The sequence below is a fragment of the Salvelinus sp. IW2-2015 genome, linkage group LG2 (assembly GCF_002910315.2).
Source record: "Salvelinus sp. IW2-2015 linkage group LG2, ASM291031v2, whole genome shotgun sequence".
Lineage (NCBI taxonomy): Eukaryota > Metazoa > Chordata > Actinopteri > Salmoniformes > Salmonidae > Salvelinus > Salvelinus sp. IW2-2015.
The window spans coordinates 44,952-57,632 of record NC_036839.1 but is presented as its reverse complement, the minus strand read 5'-3'; positions in this window follow the sequence as shown (position 1 = coordinate 57,632).

Genomic DNA, 12,681 nt, shown 5'->3' with positions numbered 1-12,681 from the left:
ACAACAAATGGTTGTTTTGATCGCTAAAGTCCTTCTTTATATCCCAAAAAAGTCTGTTTATTTGGCGCGCTTGATTCAGTAATCCACCCGTTCCAGTCGTTCAACATGCAGACAAAGCAACCCCAAAAGTTACCAATAAACTTCATCCAAACAAGTCAAACAGCGTTTCTAACCCATCCTCAGGTACACTAATAGGTAAATAAATTATACAATTTAAGATGGAGATTAGTATGTTCAACACCGGAGAAAATTAACGAAGTGTGCGCCCTCATCCACACGCGCCACAAGACTACAGTCCAAATGAGAGYCACCTTGAAAAACTACAAATTCTAGCAAATTTTTCCAAAAACAAGCCGTAAACCCTTTCTAAAGACTGTTGACATCTAGTGGAAGCCATAGGAACTGCAATCTGGGAGGATTTCCTTTGAATATCCCATAGACAACCATTTGAATGGGTGGTGACCTCAAAATTCCAGAAGGATTCTCCTCGGGTTTTCACCTGCCATATCAGTTCTGTTATACTCAAAGACATTATTTTAACGGTTTTAGAAATTTCATAGTCTTCTATCCAATAGTACCAATTATATGCATATACTAGCTTCTATCCTAGCCTGAGTAACAGGCAGTTTACTTTGGGCACGTCAGTCATCCGAACTTCTGAATACTGCCCCCTAGCCSTAAGAAGTTGATTCACATGAGGCCATGTACTAAACAACCACAGATTTCAAGACTAAAGGCTGGTTTATACTACGGGTGTGTTTGCAAATTCAATCTGGATTGTCAGAGTGCGGTCAAAGTGCCCTCTGGGTATTCGTAAACTCACTAAGCATTGTCAGATTGTCCATTCAAAATTCAGAGTGTTTGATTTTGGCMAAAAAAAAATGCAAATCTGTTTTGACTTTGTGATTATGGGTATTCAGTGTAGATTGATGTTTAATTGTTTAAATAATAGTGTAAAAGGTTTTATTTAATCCATTGTAGAATAAGGCTGTAACGTAACAATGTGTAAGAATGGAAGGGGTCTGAATTCTTTCTGAATGCACTGTACTACCAGTAGAAAGAGCCCTTGGAGTATGATGGTGCGTGGAATAGGACTCACTAAAGTTCAAAATATCCATTCAGGACTAACCACTTACCAGAAGTGGCATTCGTTCTATGGTGAGCTTTGTTTACGACCCGCTCAGTATTCTTGCACTCCTCATTCCTTGCAAGACAGATTTTGCAAGAGCTGTGCAGGATAAAACTTGGATGGGACGATAGCATCCCTGAAGTTCTGGGTCTAAGATGGTGTAACTGGTTGATGGATCTGAACCAGCTGTCAGACTGCGAATTCAGAAGATGCATCAATCCCAGTGATTTTGGATTACCAGTTTCAGCTCATCTCCATCACTTTGCTGATGCCAGTGAGAATGGTTATGATATTGTCCCTTACCTGTTGTTGAAGAACAGAAAGAGTGAAGTTCGCTGTGATTTCATCATGGGTAAGGCCAGGGTCGCACCATTAAAACCAGTCACCGTACCACGTATGGGGCTCACAGCCACCAAATTTGCTGTATGTGTAGACAAGATGATGAGAACAGAGTTACCACTCGAAGCATCAGTGTTTTGGACTGAGAGCACATCTGTGTTAAAATGTCAGAAATTAACTTCTACTTCCTCCCAAACCCGGATCCGGGAGCACCCCCATCAGTAAAAAAGCTGACTAGCATAGCCTAGCATAGCGTCACAAGTAAATAGTAGCATCTAAATATCATTAAATCACAAGTCCAAGACACCAGATGAAAGATACACATCTTGTGAATCCAGCCATCATTTCWGATTTTTWAAATGTTTTACAGGGAAGACACAATATGTAAATCTATTAGCTAATCACGTTAGCAAAAGACACCACTTTTTTTACTCCACCATTTTTTTCCTGCATAGGTAGCTATCACAAATTCGACCAAATAAAGATATAAATAGCCACTAATCAAGAAACAACTTCATCAGATGACAGTCTGATAACAATATTTATTGTATAGCATATGTTTGTCACGACTTCTCCGAAGTCGTTGCCTCTCCTTGTTCGGGCGGTGTTCGCGGTCGACGTCACCGGCTTCTAGCCATCATCGATCCATTTTTCATTTTCCATTGGTTTTGTCTTGTCTTCCACACACCTGTTTTCAATCCCATCCATTACCTATTGATTTACCCTCTGTTCCCCTCATGTCTTTGTCAGAGATTGTTATTTGTCAAGTGTTGTGTTTATTGTGTATAGGTGTGCGACGGGTCATCGTACCCATATTTTTTTATGTTTCCTATGAGTGTTATGGAGCAGATTACTGGGACTATAATTAAAAAACTCCATTCTACCACTCTATTTGACTCTCCTGCACCTGACTTCCCCGACTTATACACGCAACTGTGACAGAATCTCTGACCAAGACATGAGGGGAACAGAGGGTTAAATACACAATAGGTAATGGATGGGATTGAAAACAGTGTGTGTGGAAGACAAGACAAAACCAATGGAAAAGAAAAATGGATCGATGATGGCTAGAAGACCGGTGACGTCGACCGCGCGACCACCGCCCGAACAAGGAGAGGCAACGACTTCGGCAGAAGTCGTGACATTACCCCCCCCTGACGCCGGCTCCAGCAGCGCGTCGACACCCGGCCGGGGACGACCCGGAGGGCGAGGTGCAGCGCTTTTTGAGGTTTCCAATTACTACCGGAGATTTATCCGGGGTTTTGGTCAGGTTGCGGCTCCCATTACCTCAATGCTAAAGGGGGGTCCGGTGCGCTTGCAGTGGCGGCGGAGGCGAACAGGGCTTTTGGACACCTGAAGACTCTGTTTACCTCGGCGCCTGTGTTGGCTCATCCGGATCCCTCTTTGCCATTCATGGTAGAGGTGGACGCATCCGAAGCTGGGATAGGAGCAGTGCTCTCTCAGCGTTCGGGTGTGCCACTGAAGCTTCGCCCTGTGCTTTCTTTTCGAAGAAGCTCAGCCCGGCGGAGCGAAACTATGATGTGGGGACCGAGACTGTTAGCTGTCGTAGAAGCCTTGAAGGTGTGGAGGCACTGGCTTGAGGGGCAACACCCCTTCGGACTCTGAGCCGCGTCAATCGAACGCAAGTGTGGCAAGCTGGCAATCCACTCGTGTTTACTGACTTACACGCAGACTGCGATAATCCGATGAGTGATATCCTCGGCAAGGTCGTTATTTGTTGCTACGATTACTCGACAGGCTCCAGAACGTCAAGGCAGCCTTGCTCCTCTGCACACAGAACTCCATGATCCACTCCCATACTCCCAGCTTTTGGTGGCGCCAGTAGTATGGGAGCTGGACGCGGACATTGAGCGGGCGTCACGTGCAGAGTCCTCTCCTCCTGAGTGTCCAGCTGGTCGTCTGTACGTTCCGTCTGCTGTCCGCGACCGATTGATCTATTGCGCTCACACGTCACCCTCCTCTGGTCATCCTGGGATAGGTCGGACGATGCGCTGTCTTGATGGGAGTTACTGGTGCCCCCTTTAGCTAAGGACGTAGGATTTATGTTCCTCCTGCTCGGTGTGCGCCCAGTCAAGGCTCCTAGACACCTGCCTAGAGGTAAGCTTCAACCTTTACCTGTCTCCAAACGGCCGTGGTCGCACCTGTTGGTGGATTTTTTGACTGATCTTCCACCTTCACAGGGTTACACACGATCTTGGTCGTTGTGAGATCGGTTTTCGAAGTCCTGTCGTCTCCTCCCTTTGCCCGGTCTCCCTACGGCCTTACAAACTGCAGAGGCCCTGTTTACACACGTTTTCCGGCACTATGGGGTGCCTGAGGATATAGTGTCTGATCGGGGTTCCCAGTTACATCAAGGGCTGGAAGGCGTTCATGGAACTGTTGGGATCTCGATTAGTCTTACCTCAGGTTTTCACCCCGAGAGTAATGGGCAGGTGAGAGAGTTACCAGGATGTGGGCAGGTTCTGCGGTCCTATTGCCAGGACCGGCCGGGAAGTGGGCGTAGTTCGTGCCCTGGGCAAGAGATGGCCCAGAACTCGCTACGTCACTCCTCCACTAACCTTACTCCTTTCAATGTGTATAGGGATCAGCCGGTTCTGGCTCCTTGGCATCAGAGTCAGACCGAGGCCCTGCGGTGGACAATTGGTTTCGGCACGCTGAGGAAACCTGGGAGGCAGCCCACGTCCACCTTCAGCGTGCCATAAGGCGCCAGAAAATTGGCGCAGACCGTCGCGCAGTGAGGCCCCGGTGTTCGCACCAGGGGACAGGGTCTGGCTCTCGACCCGAAACCTCCCCTCCGCCTGCTTCTGCCGGAAGCTGGTCGCCGGTTTGTGGGCCGTTTAAAGTCCTGAGGAGAGTGAACGAGGTATGTATTAGTTACACTCTGCCCACTAATTACCGTATTAACCCCTCGTTCCATGTGCTCTCCTCAGGCCGGTGGTGGCGCCTGCTCCAGGAGGCTGAAGTGCGTGAAGTTCCTCCACCTCCTCTAGACATCGAGGGGTCCGGCGTATTCTGTTCGATCCATTTTGGATTCGAGACGTCGGGCGAGGGGCCTTCAGTACCGTGGACTGGGGGGTACGGGCGAGGAGAGATGCTGGGTTCCGGTGGAGGACGTTTTAGATCCTTCCATGTTAAAAGAATTCCACCGCCTCCATCCGGATCGCCTTGCACCTCGCCTCCGGCGTCCCGGAGCGGTGCGACGCGCGGTCGTGAGCCGCGCGTCAGGGGAGGAATGTCACGACTTCTGCCGAAGTCGTTGCCTCTCCTAGTTCGGGCGTGTCGGGCGACGTCACGGTCTTCTAGCCATCATCGATCCATTTTTCATTTCCATTGGTTTTGTCTTGTCTTCCCACACACCTGTTTTCAATCCCATCCATTACTATTGTGATTAACCCTCTGTTTCCCTCATGTCTTTGTCAGAGATTGTTATTTCAAGTGTTGTGTTTATTGTGTATAGGTGTGCGACGGTCATCGTACCCATATTTGTTTTCTGTTTCCTATGAGTGTTATGGAGCAGATTACTGGGACTATAATTAAAAAACTCCATTCTACACTCTTATTTGACTCTCCTGCACCTGACTTCCTGCCACTTATACACGCAACTGTGACAGTTTTGTTAGAAAAATTTGCATATTTCAGGTAAAATCATAGTTTACCAGTGCAGCCACCATCACAACTCTCACCAAAGCGACTAGAATAACTACAGAGAGCAACGTGAATTACCTAAATACTCAATAAAACATTTCTGAAAAACACAGCGTACAGCAAAAAATACAAAGATCTTGTGAATCCAGCCAATATTCAGATTTTTTAAGTGACAGCGAAATCACAATATAGCATTATATTAGCTTACCACAATAGCCAGAAACACAAGCCATTTACCAGCAGCAAAGGTTAGCGATCGTAACAAACAAGCAAAAGATATATAATTTTTGACTAACCTTCATAAACTCTTCAGATGACATCGTAACTCAATAAAAGCATAGGTTTGTTCGAAAATGTGCATATGTAGCGGCACAAATCGTGGTATATCAATGTGATTAGTAGCCAAACTTCAAGCAATCTGTCCGCGCCATCTTGGAGAGGCACCTAGTCTAATCGATAACTAATCATAAACTTGACTAAAAAACAAGTTGGACAGCAAATGAAAGATACATTAGTTCTTAATGCAACGCTGTTTAGATTTTTAAAATTACGTTACTACTACAACAGCGTGCGCTAAGCGAGACCCGACCGAAATTCATGCGGAATTATTGTTTATCTTTTCAACATAAATACGAATTAACTTCTAGTTCCCAAACCCGGATCGGGAGCACCCCCATCAGTAAAAAAGCTGTAGCATAGCCTAGCATAGCGTCACAAGTAAATACTAGCATCTAAATATCATTAAATCACAAGTCCAGAACACCAGATGAAAGATACACACTTGTGAACAGCCATCATTTCTGATTTTTAAAATGTTTTACAGGGAAGACACAATATGTAAATCTATTAGCTAACCACGTTAGCAAAAGACACCACTTTTTTACTCCACCAGTTTTACTCCATCAGTAGCTATCACAAATTCGCCCAAAAAGATATATATAGCCAAACTACAAGAACATCTGCATCACAGACATCTGATACATATTATTGTATAGCATATGTTTTGTTAGAAAAATGTGCATATTTCAGGTATAAATCATAGTTTACCATGAAGCCACCATCACAACTCCACCAAAGCGACTAGAATAACTACAGAGAGCAACGTGTATTACCTAATTACTCATCATAAAACATTTCTTAAAAATACACAGCGTACAGCAATTGAAAGACACAGATCTTGTGAATCCAGACAATATTTCAGATGTTCTAAGTGTTTTACAGCGAAAACACAATATAACGTTATATTAGCTTAGCACAGTAGCAAACCAAACAACAGCATTGATTCCAGCCAAACATAGCGATAACGTATTCACCACCAAAATAATAATTTTTTCACTAACCTTCTCAGAATGACAGTCCTGTAACATCATATTACAAAATGCATATAGAGTTTGTTCGAAAATGTCCATATTTAGCGGCACAAATAGTGCTTATACAATGAGAAAAGTTGCGAAGCTCCCCAGAAAATTTCASGCGCCATCTTGGAGAGTCACCTAGTCTAATCAATAAATAATCATAAACTTGACTAAAAAATACAGGGTGGACAGCATATGAAAGACAAATTAGTTCTTAATGCAATCGCTGAATTACATTTTTTAAATTAACTTTACTGCGCAATACAGGCTGCGATGACGCAATGCTATACTGCAAGAAATGGCGTCTCATGCATTTTACTTTTAACAACAGAACAATTAATTAACAGCATAAAGACTGCTTACTATTAGCTGAGCTTCAATCCGAATCTTGGGCAAGGTGTCCTTTCTTCAAAACAATCGTCTTTTGGCTGAAAGATGTCCTCTTGTCCAGTCGAATTAGCCGCTAAACGTTAGCCACCCACTGGAGAGGTGCCCAACAAATGGAAGCGCGTCACAAAGAAATCCCAKAAAATCGCAATAAACTGCTATAAACTGCTATAAGTCGGTTTAAATTAACTACCTTATGATGTCTTTAACACCTATAACGAATAAAAACATGACCGGAGATATAGAACTACTAAAACGAAAGCGTTTGCAGGACGCCATTGTGATGTCTTCTTGCGCCAGGCGCACCGTTGAAAAGGACGGTACTTCCATTCCACGGTCTTATATAGGGTCCCAGATTGCGCAATCCACTCCATTCAAATTCTCCCCGCTTACTGACTTCTAGAGGAAGACGTATGCAGTGCATGTAGCCCGATGGCTTACATGGGGACTTATAAACTGGCCTCAGAACAGGGACCTCGATTTCTGAAATCTCACTCCCTGACAGGAAATGTGCTGCAGAATGAGTTCTGTTTCACTCAGAGAAATAATTCAAACGGTTTTAGAAACTAGAGAGTGTTTTCTATCCAATAGTAATAATAATATGCATATTGTACGAGCAAGAATTGAGTACGAGGCAATTTAATTTGGGAACTCATTTTTACAAAGTCGAAATGGCGCCCCCATAGGCTCAAGAGGTTAACAGCATAAAGACTTCTTACTATTTGATGAGCTTCCATCAGAATCTTGGGCAAGGTGTCCTTTCTCCAGAACAATCGTCTTTTGGTTGAAAGATGTCCTCTTCTCCTGTAGAATTAGCAGCTAACGCTAGCCATGTGCCGGAGAGGTGTCCAACTCGCGATAGCGCGTGACAAAGAAATTCCAGAAAATCGCAATAAACTGATATAAACTGCTATAAGTCGGTTTAAATTAACTACCTTATGAAGTTTTTAAGACAAAAATCAAATTAAATCAGAGCCGGAGATAAAGAACTGCTAAAACGAAAGCTTTTCAGGACGCCATGGTGATGTCCCTCCTGCGTCAGGCCCCCCGTTGAAAAGGTCGGACCTTCCGTTCCAAGAGCTTGGATGGTGCAATCCACTCCATTCGAATTCTCACCGCTTACTGACATCTAGGGGAAGGCGTATGCAGTGCATGTAGCCCCATAGCTTACATGGGAATTTGTAAACTGACCCTAGAACAGAGACCTCGWTTTCAGAAATCTCACTTCCTGACAGGAAGTGTGCTGCAGAATGAGTTCTGTTTCACTCAGAGATATAATGCAAACGGTTTTAGAAACTAGAGAGTGTTTTCTATCCAATAGTAATAATAATATGCATATTGTACGAGCAAGAATTGAGTACGAGGCAGTTTAATTTGGGAACGAAATTATTACAAAGTCCAAACAGCACCCCCTGTTGAGAAGAAGTTCTGCAAGATTTCACAGATGGCAAATCAAAGTCTAGCCGTTGATGATCCGGAGGTGAAAAGAGACACAGTGGTGAATGTTGTATCTGTTGAACAGAATGTCGGTGTCATCTCTCACTACTCGGTGTGGCACCGCTTCAGAAAAGCAGTTGCATGGATCCTAAAGGTTCAAAGTGCACAAACGGAAGCTAACTTTTTTTTTACTAGGCAAGTCAGTTAAGAACAAACTCTTATTTACAATGACGGCCTACCACGGCCAATTATGCACCACCCTATGGGACTCCCAATCACAGCCAGTTGTGAAACAGCCTGGAATTGAACCTGGGTCTTTAGTGACACCTCCAGCATTGATATGCAGTGCTTTAGACTGGGAGCCTCTCGGGAGCTCTCCCAACTGTGGGAAAAAATAAATAATCTAAGGTTGGGATAAAATGATGAGGAAAACAAGAATCTGATGGAGAAACAGTTGAAGGGGTCCAAAAAAACACTGATCAGATGATCACTCTTTGTGGATGAGCTGATGGATGCAGAAGTGCAAATTGTTTGTTTTTGTCAGAAGATAATGTTTCCAGATGAAATGGTAGTTCTGAAGAAAGGCTCAGTGGTAAAATGGAACAGCCATCTTCACAAACTGTCTCCAGTGTTCCAAGATGGTGTTATGAGAGTAGGTGGCAAATGGAGCAGGTCAGCTATGCCAGCACAATCTAAGCACCAAGCTATCATGCCCAAGAGCCATCATGTGACACAACTCATCATCAGACATGTCCATGAAGATGTTGGACACAGTGGACGAAATTACACACTCTCTCGCCTCAGACAGAGATACTGGATTCCTAGTGCTATCTCAGCAAGGTAATCTCCAAATGTGTTGTTTGCAGAAAGCTGAGTGGAAGTCTGTTTCTTTATTTAAAACAAACCTGGTCTGTTTTAAATAAAGCGTGGCAAAGGAACTGTCAAGCGGTATGGAGTCATCTTTACATGCCTGAATATAAGAGCTGTACATATAGAAGTGGCACATTCACTGGACACTAACTCTTCCATAAATGCTATCAGAAGGTTTGTTGCCAGGAGAGGACAAGTGAAGGTTATAGGCTCGGATAATCGTACCAACCTTGTCAGAGCAGAACATGAGCTAAAGGAGGCCATTCAGGGCCTGGATGACGCTCATACACAGGACACCCTGCACTAAAACCCTAATGATTTGGAGCCTCTCACCCCCAACCATTTTCTTCTTCGAAACACCAAACCATCTATTCCTCCAGGAGTGTTTAAGCCAGAGGATTGTTATGACAGAAGGAGATGGCGACAGGTGCAATATATGTCAGACATGTTCTGGAAGAGGTGGACTAAAGATTATCTTCCTAATAAAGATTATCTTCCTAAATTGCAGGAGCGACAAAAATGGACAAGAAAATTAATAAAATTTGTCCCCGTGGATGACTCAGCCCCACGTAACTTGTGTATCATGTGGCAAGTCACACAAACCAACCCAGACTCCAGAGGGCTGGTTAGGCAAGTGCAGGTGAGGTAGCCTAGCAGTTAGGAGGGCCAGTCACTGAAAGGTTGCTGGTTTGAATCCACRAACTGACTAGGTGAAACATCTGGCTGTGTCCTTGAGCAAGACACTTARCCCTAATTGCTCCTATAAGTAGCTCTGAATAAGAGCGTCTGCTAAAATGTAATTGTAAACCCAGACCACCACACTTTGTAGGCCCATCATCAAGCTATGTCTGCTGCTGGAAGCCCCCACTGCCCTTTCCCACCTGGATGAGAGGAACATCTATGTGAGAATGTTGATCATTGACTACAGCGCAGACTTCAACACCATTGTTCCCTCCAAGCTCATCACTAAGCTAAGGACCCTGRGACTGAACACTTCCCTCTGCAACTGGATCCTGGACTTCCTGACGTGCCGAACCCAGGTGCTGAGGGTAGGCAACAACACATCCGCCACGCTGACCCTTAACACAGGGGCCCCACAGGGGTGCTTGCTTAGTCCCCTCATTTACTCCTTGTTCACCCACGGCACAACTCCAACACCATCATTAAGTTGCCAACACCACACAGTGGTAGGCCTGATCAGTGTGGTGCCAGGACAACAACCACTCCTTCAATGTCAGCAAGACAAACAAGTTGACCGTGGACTCAAGGTTTCCATTAGCTGACAATTGCCAACATTTGGACGATTAAAAAATATATACGAAAGCCGATAAATAAAACTGTTGACCACAAATCCCATTGCAAAATTAAGGCTTTTTATTCATTGATGGAAATACTAGTCAATGGAAATACATTTCACCATCATGCTAATCAGTATATACAGTGGCAAGAAAAAGTATGTGAAGACTTTGGAAATACCTGGATTTCTGCATAAATTGGTCATAAAATTTGATGTGAGCTTCATCGAGGTCACAACAATAGACAAACAAAGTCTGCTTAACTTCTTTGGGCTGCAAGCCCGAAGCCAGCCACAATATGACAACAGCCACTTCAAGTGCAGGGCGCGAAATTCAAAATATATTTTTTAGAAATATTTAACTTTCACACATTAACAAGTCCAATACAGCAAATGAAAGGTACACATCTTGTGAATCCAGCCAACATGTCCGATTTTTAAAATGTTTTACAGCGAAAACAGCACGTATATTTATGTTAGCTCACCACCAAATACAAAAAAGGACAGACATTTTTCACAGCACAGGTAGCATGCACAAAGCCAACCTAACTAACCAAGAACCAACCAAACTAACCAACAAACAACTTCATCAGATGACAGTCTTATAACATGTTATTCAATAAATCTATGTTTTGTTCGAAAAATGTGCATATTTTAGGTATAAATCATAGTTTACATTGCAGCTACAATCAGAAATTGCACCGAAAGCAGMCAGAATAATTACAGACACCAACGTCAAATACCTAAATACTCATCATAAAACATTTCTGAAAAATCGATGGTGTACAGCAAATTAAGATTCTTCTATACATCAGTTGGGGTCTCCATCAGCTTCAATATGAGGTCCTAGACCCAGCATGAAARTTCATCCTTGTAGCTGTGTGTAGGCTAATCTAGTCAACATGTTTGCCTTGGGGTAAATGCAGCCAATGGTTGAGCCAATGACAAGTTGAGCAAATTGATCTTCCTAAGGTGGAATTCAAGACATTAACGCTGGAATATGATGTAACAACAGAGCCTGGCCTATGTTAAAAGTGTTTAAAAAAGTACAAAGTGTTTGTTAGGTGTTTAAAATGATTAAAATACAAAACAGATAATGTGATTTTGTTGAAATGTTTTTGGGAAATAAAGATAGACATGGCTTTAAAAGGTAGTGTTAATAATATTTGATACACCTAATATGCTTACTTTATGACAGATTTCCACTCCTCTCTGTATGAAGACTGTATTACTGTGTGTTTGCTGTTAAGGTGTGGGAATAGGAAACATGTCCAAGAGTAAGTATTGCTGTTTATTTTGTTCTGCAGAATAAATATGATGGGGGCAGTAGGGAACATTTTGTTTAGCACCTTCTATAGACTTTTCTAACAAGACCATTGTCACATCAAATCAAATTGTATTTGTTACATGCTTTGTAAACAACAGCTGTACACCAGGGATCATCAACTAGATTCAGTGGCGGCCTATTTTTTCTTAAGCAGATGGTCCGGGGGCCGGAACATAATTAAAATAATTTGTAGACTGCAAATGGACCGCAAGAAGCCCAAACAGACTAAAACATAATCATTTTAAACCTTCCTTACATTTCGATACAACCATGTGTCTCTCAATTATGTGTAGGAATACTTGGCACAAGATTTCTTAAATAAAAATCAATTGGAGCTGATTTCCTGGTGTTTTTACAGGTCTATTATGTCCAACAATGAAAATAATAATAAACATTCTTTAAATGTGTTTTGCTCAGAAAACTTGGGGGGGAATATAAAACTGTCCCACGGGCCGCAAGTTGGGGAACCCTGGTTTAGACTAACAGTGAAATGTTTACATAACGGGCCCTTCCCAACAATGCAGAGAGAAAGAAATGAGAGAAATAATAGAAAGTAAAACACGTAATAATAAATACATAATGACTAACGATACTCCTGTCTCCATAATGACTAATTACTCCTGTCTATACCATAAATAAATGGGCTATATACAAGGGTCGATGCAGATAGTTAAATAGTAAACCAAATAGCTTCCTGGACTAACTATTTAGCAGTCTTATGACTTGGGGGTAGAAGCTGTTCAGGGTCCTGTTGGTTCCAGAGCATCGGTACCGGTTGCCATTCGGGAACGGAGAGAACAGTCTATGACTTGGGTTTCTGGAGGCTTTGACCATTTTTAGGGCCTTCCTCTGACACCATCTGGTATCAAGGTCAAGG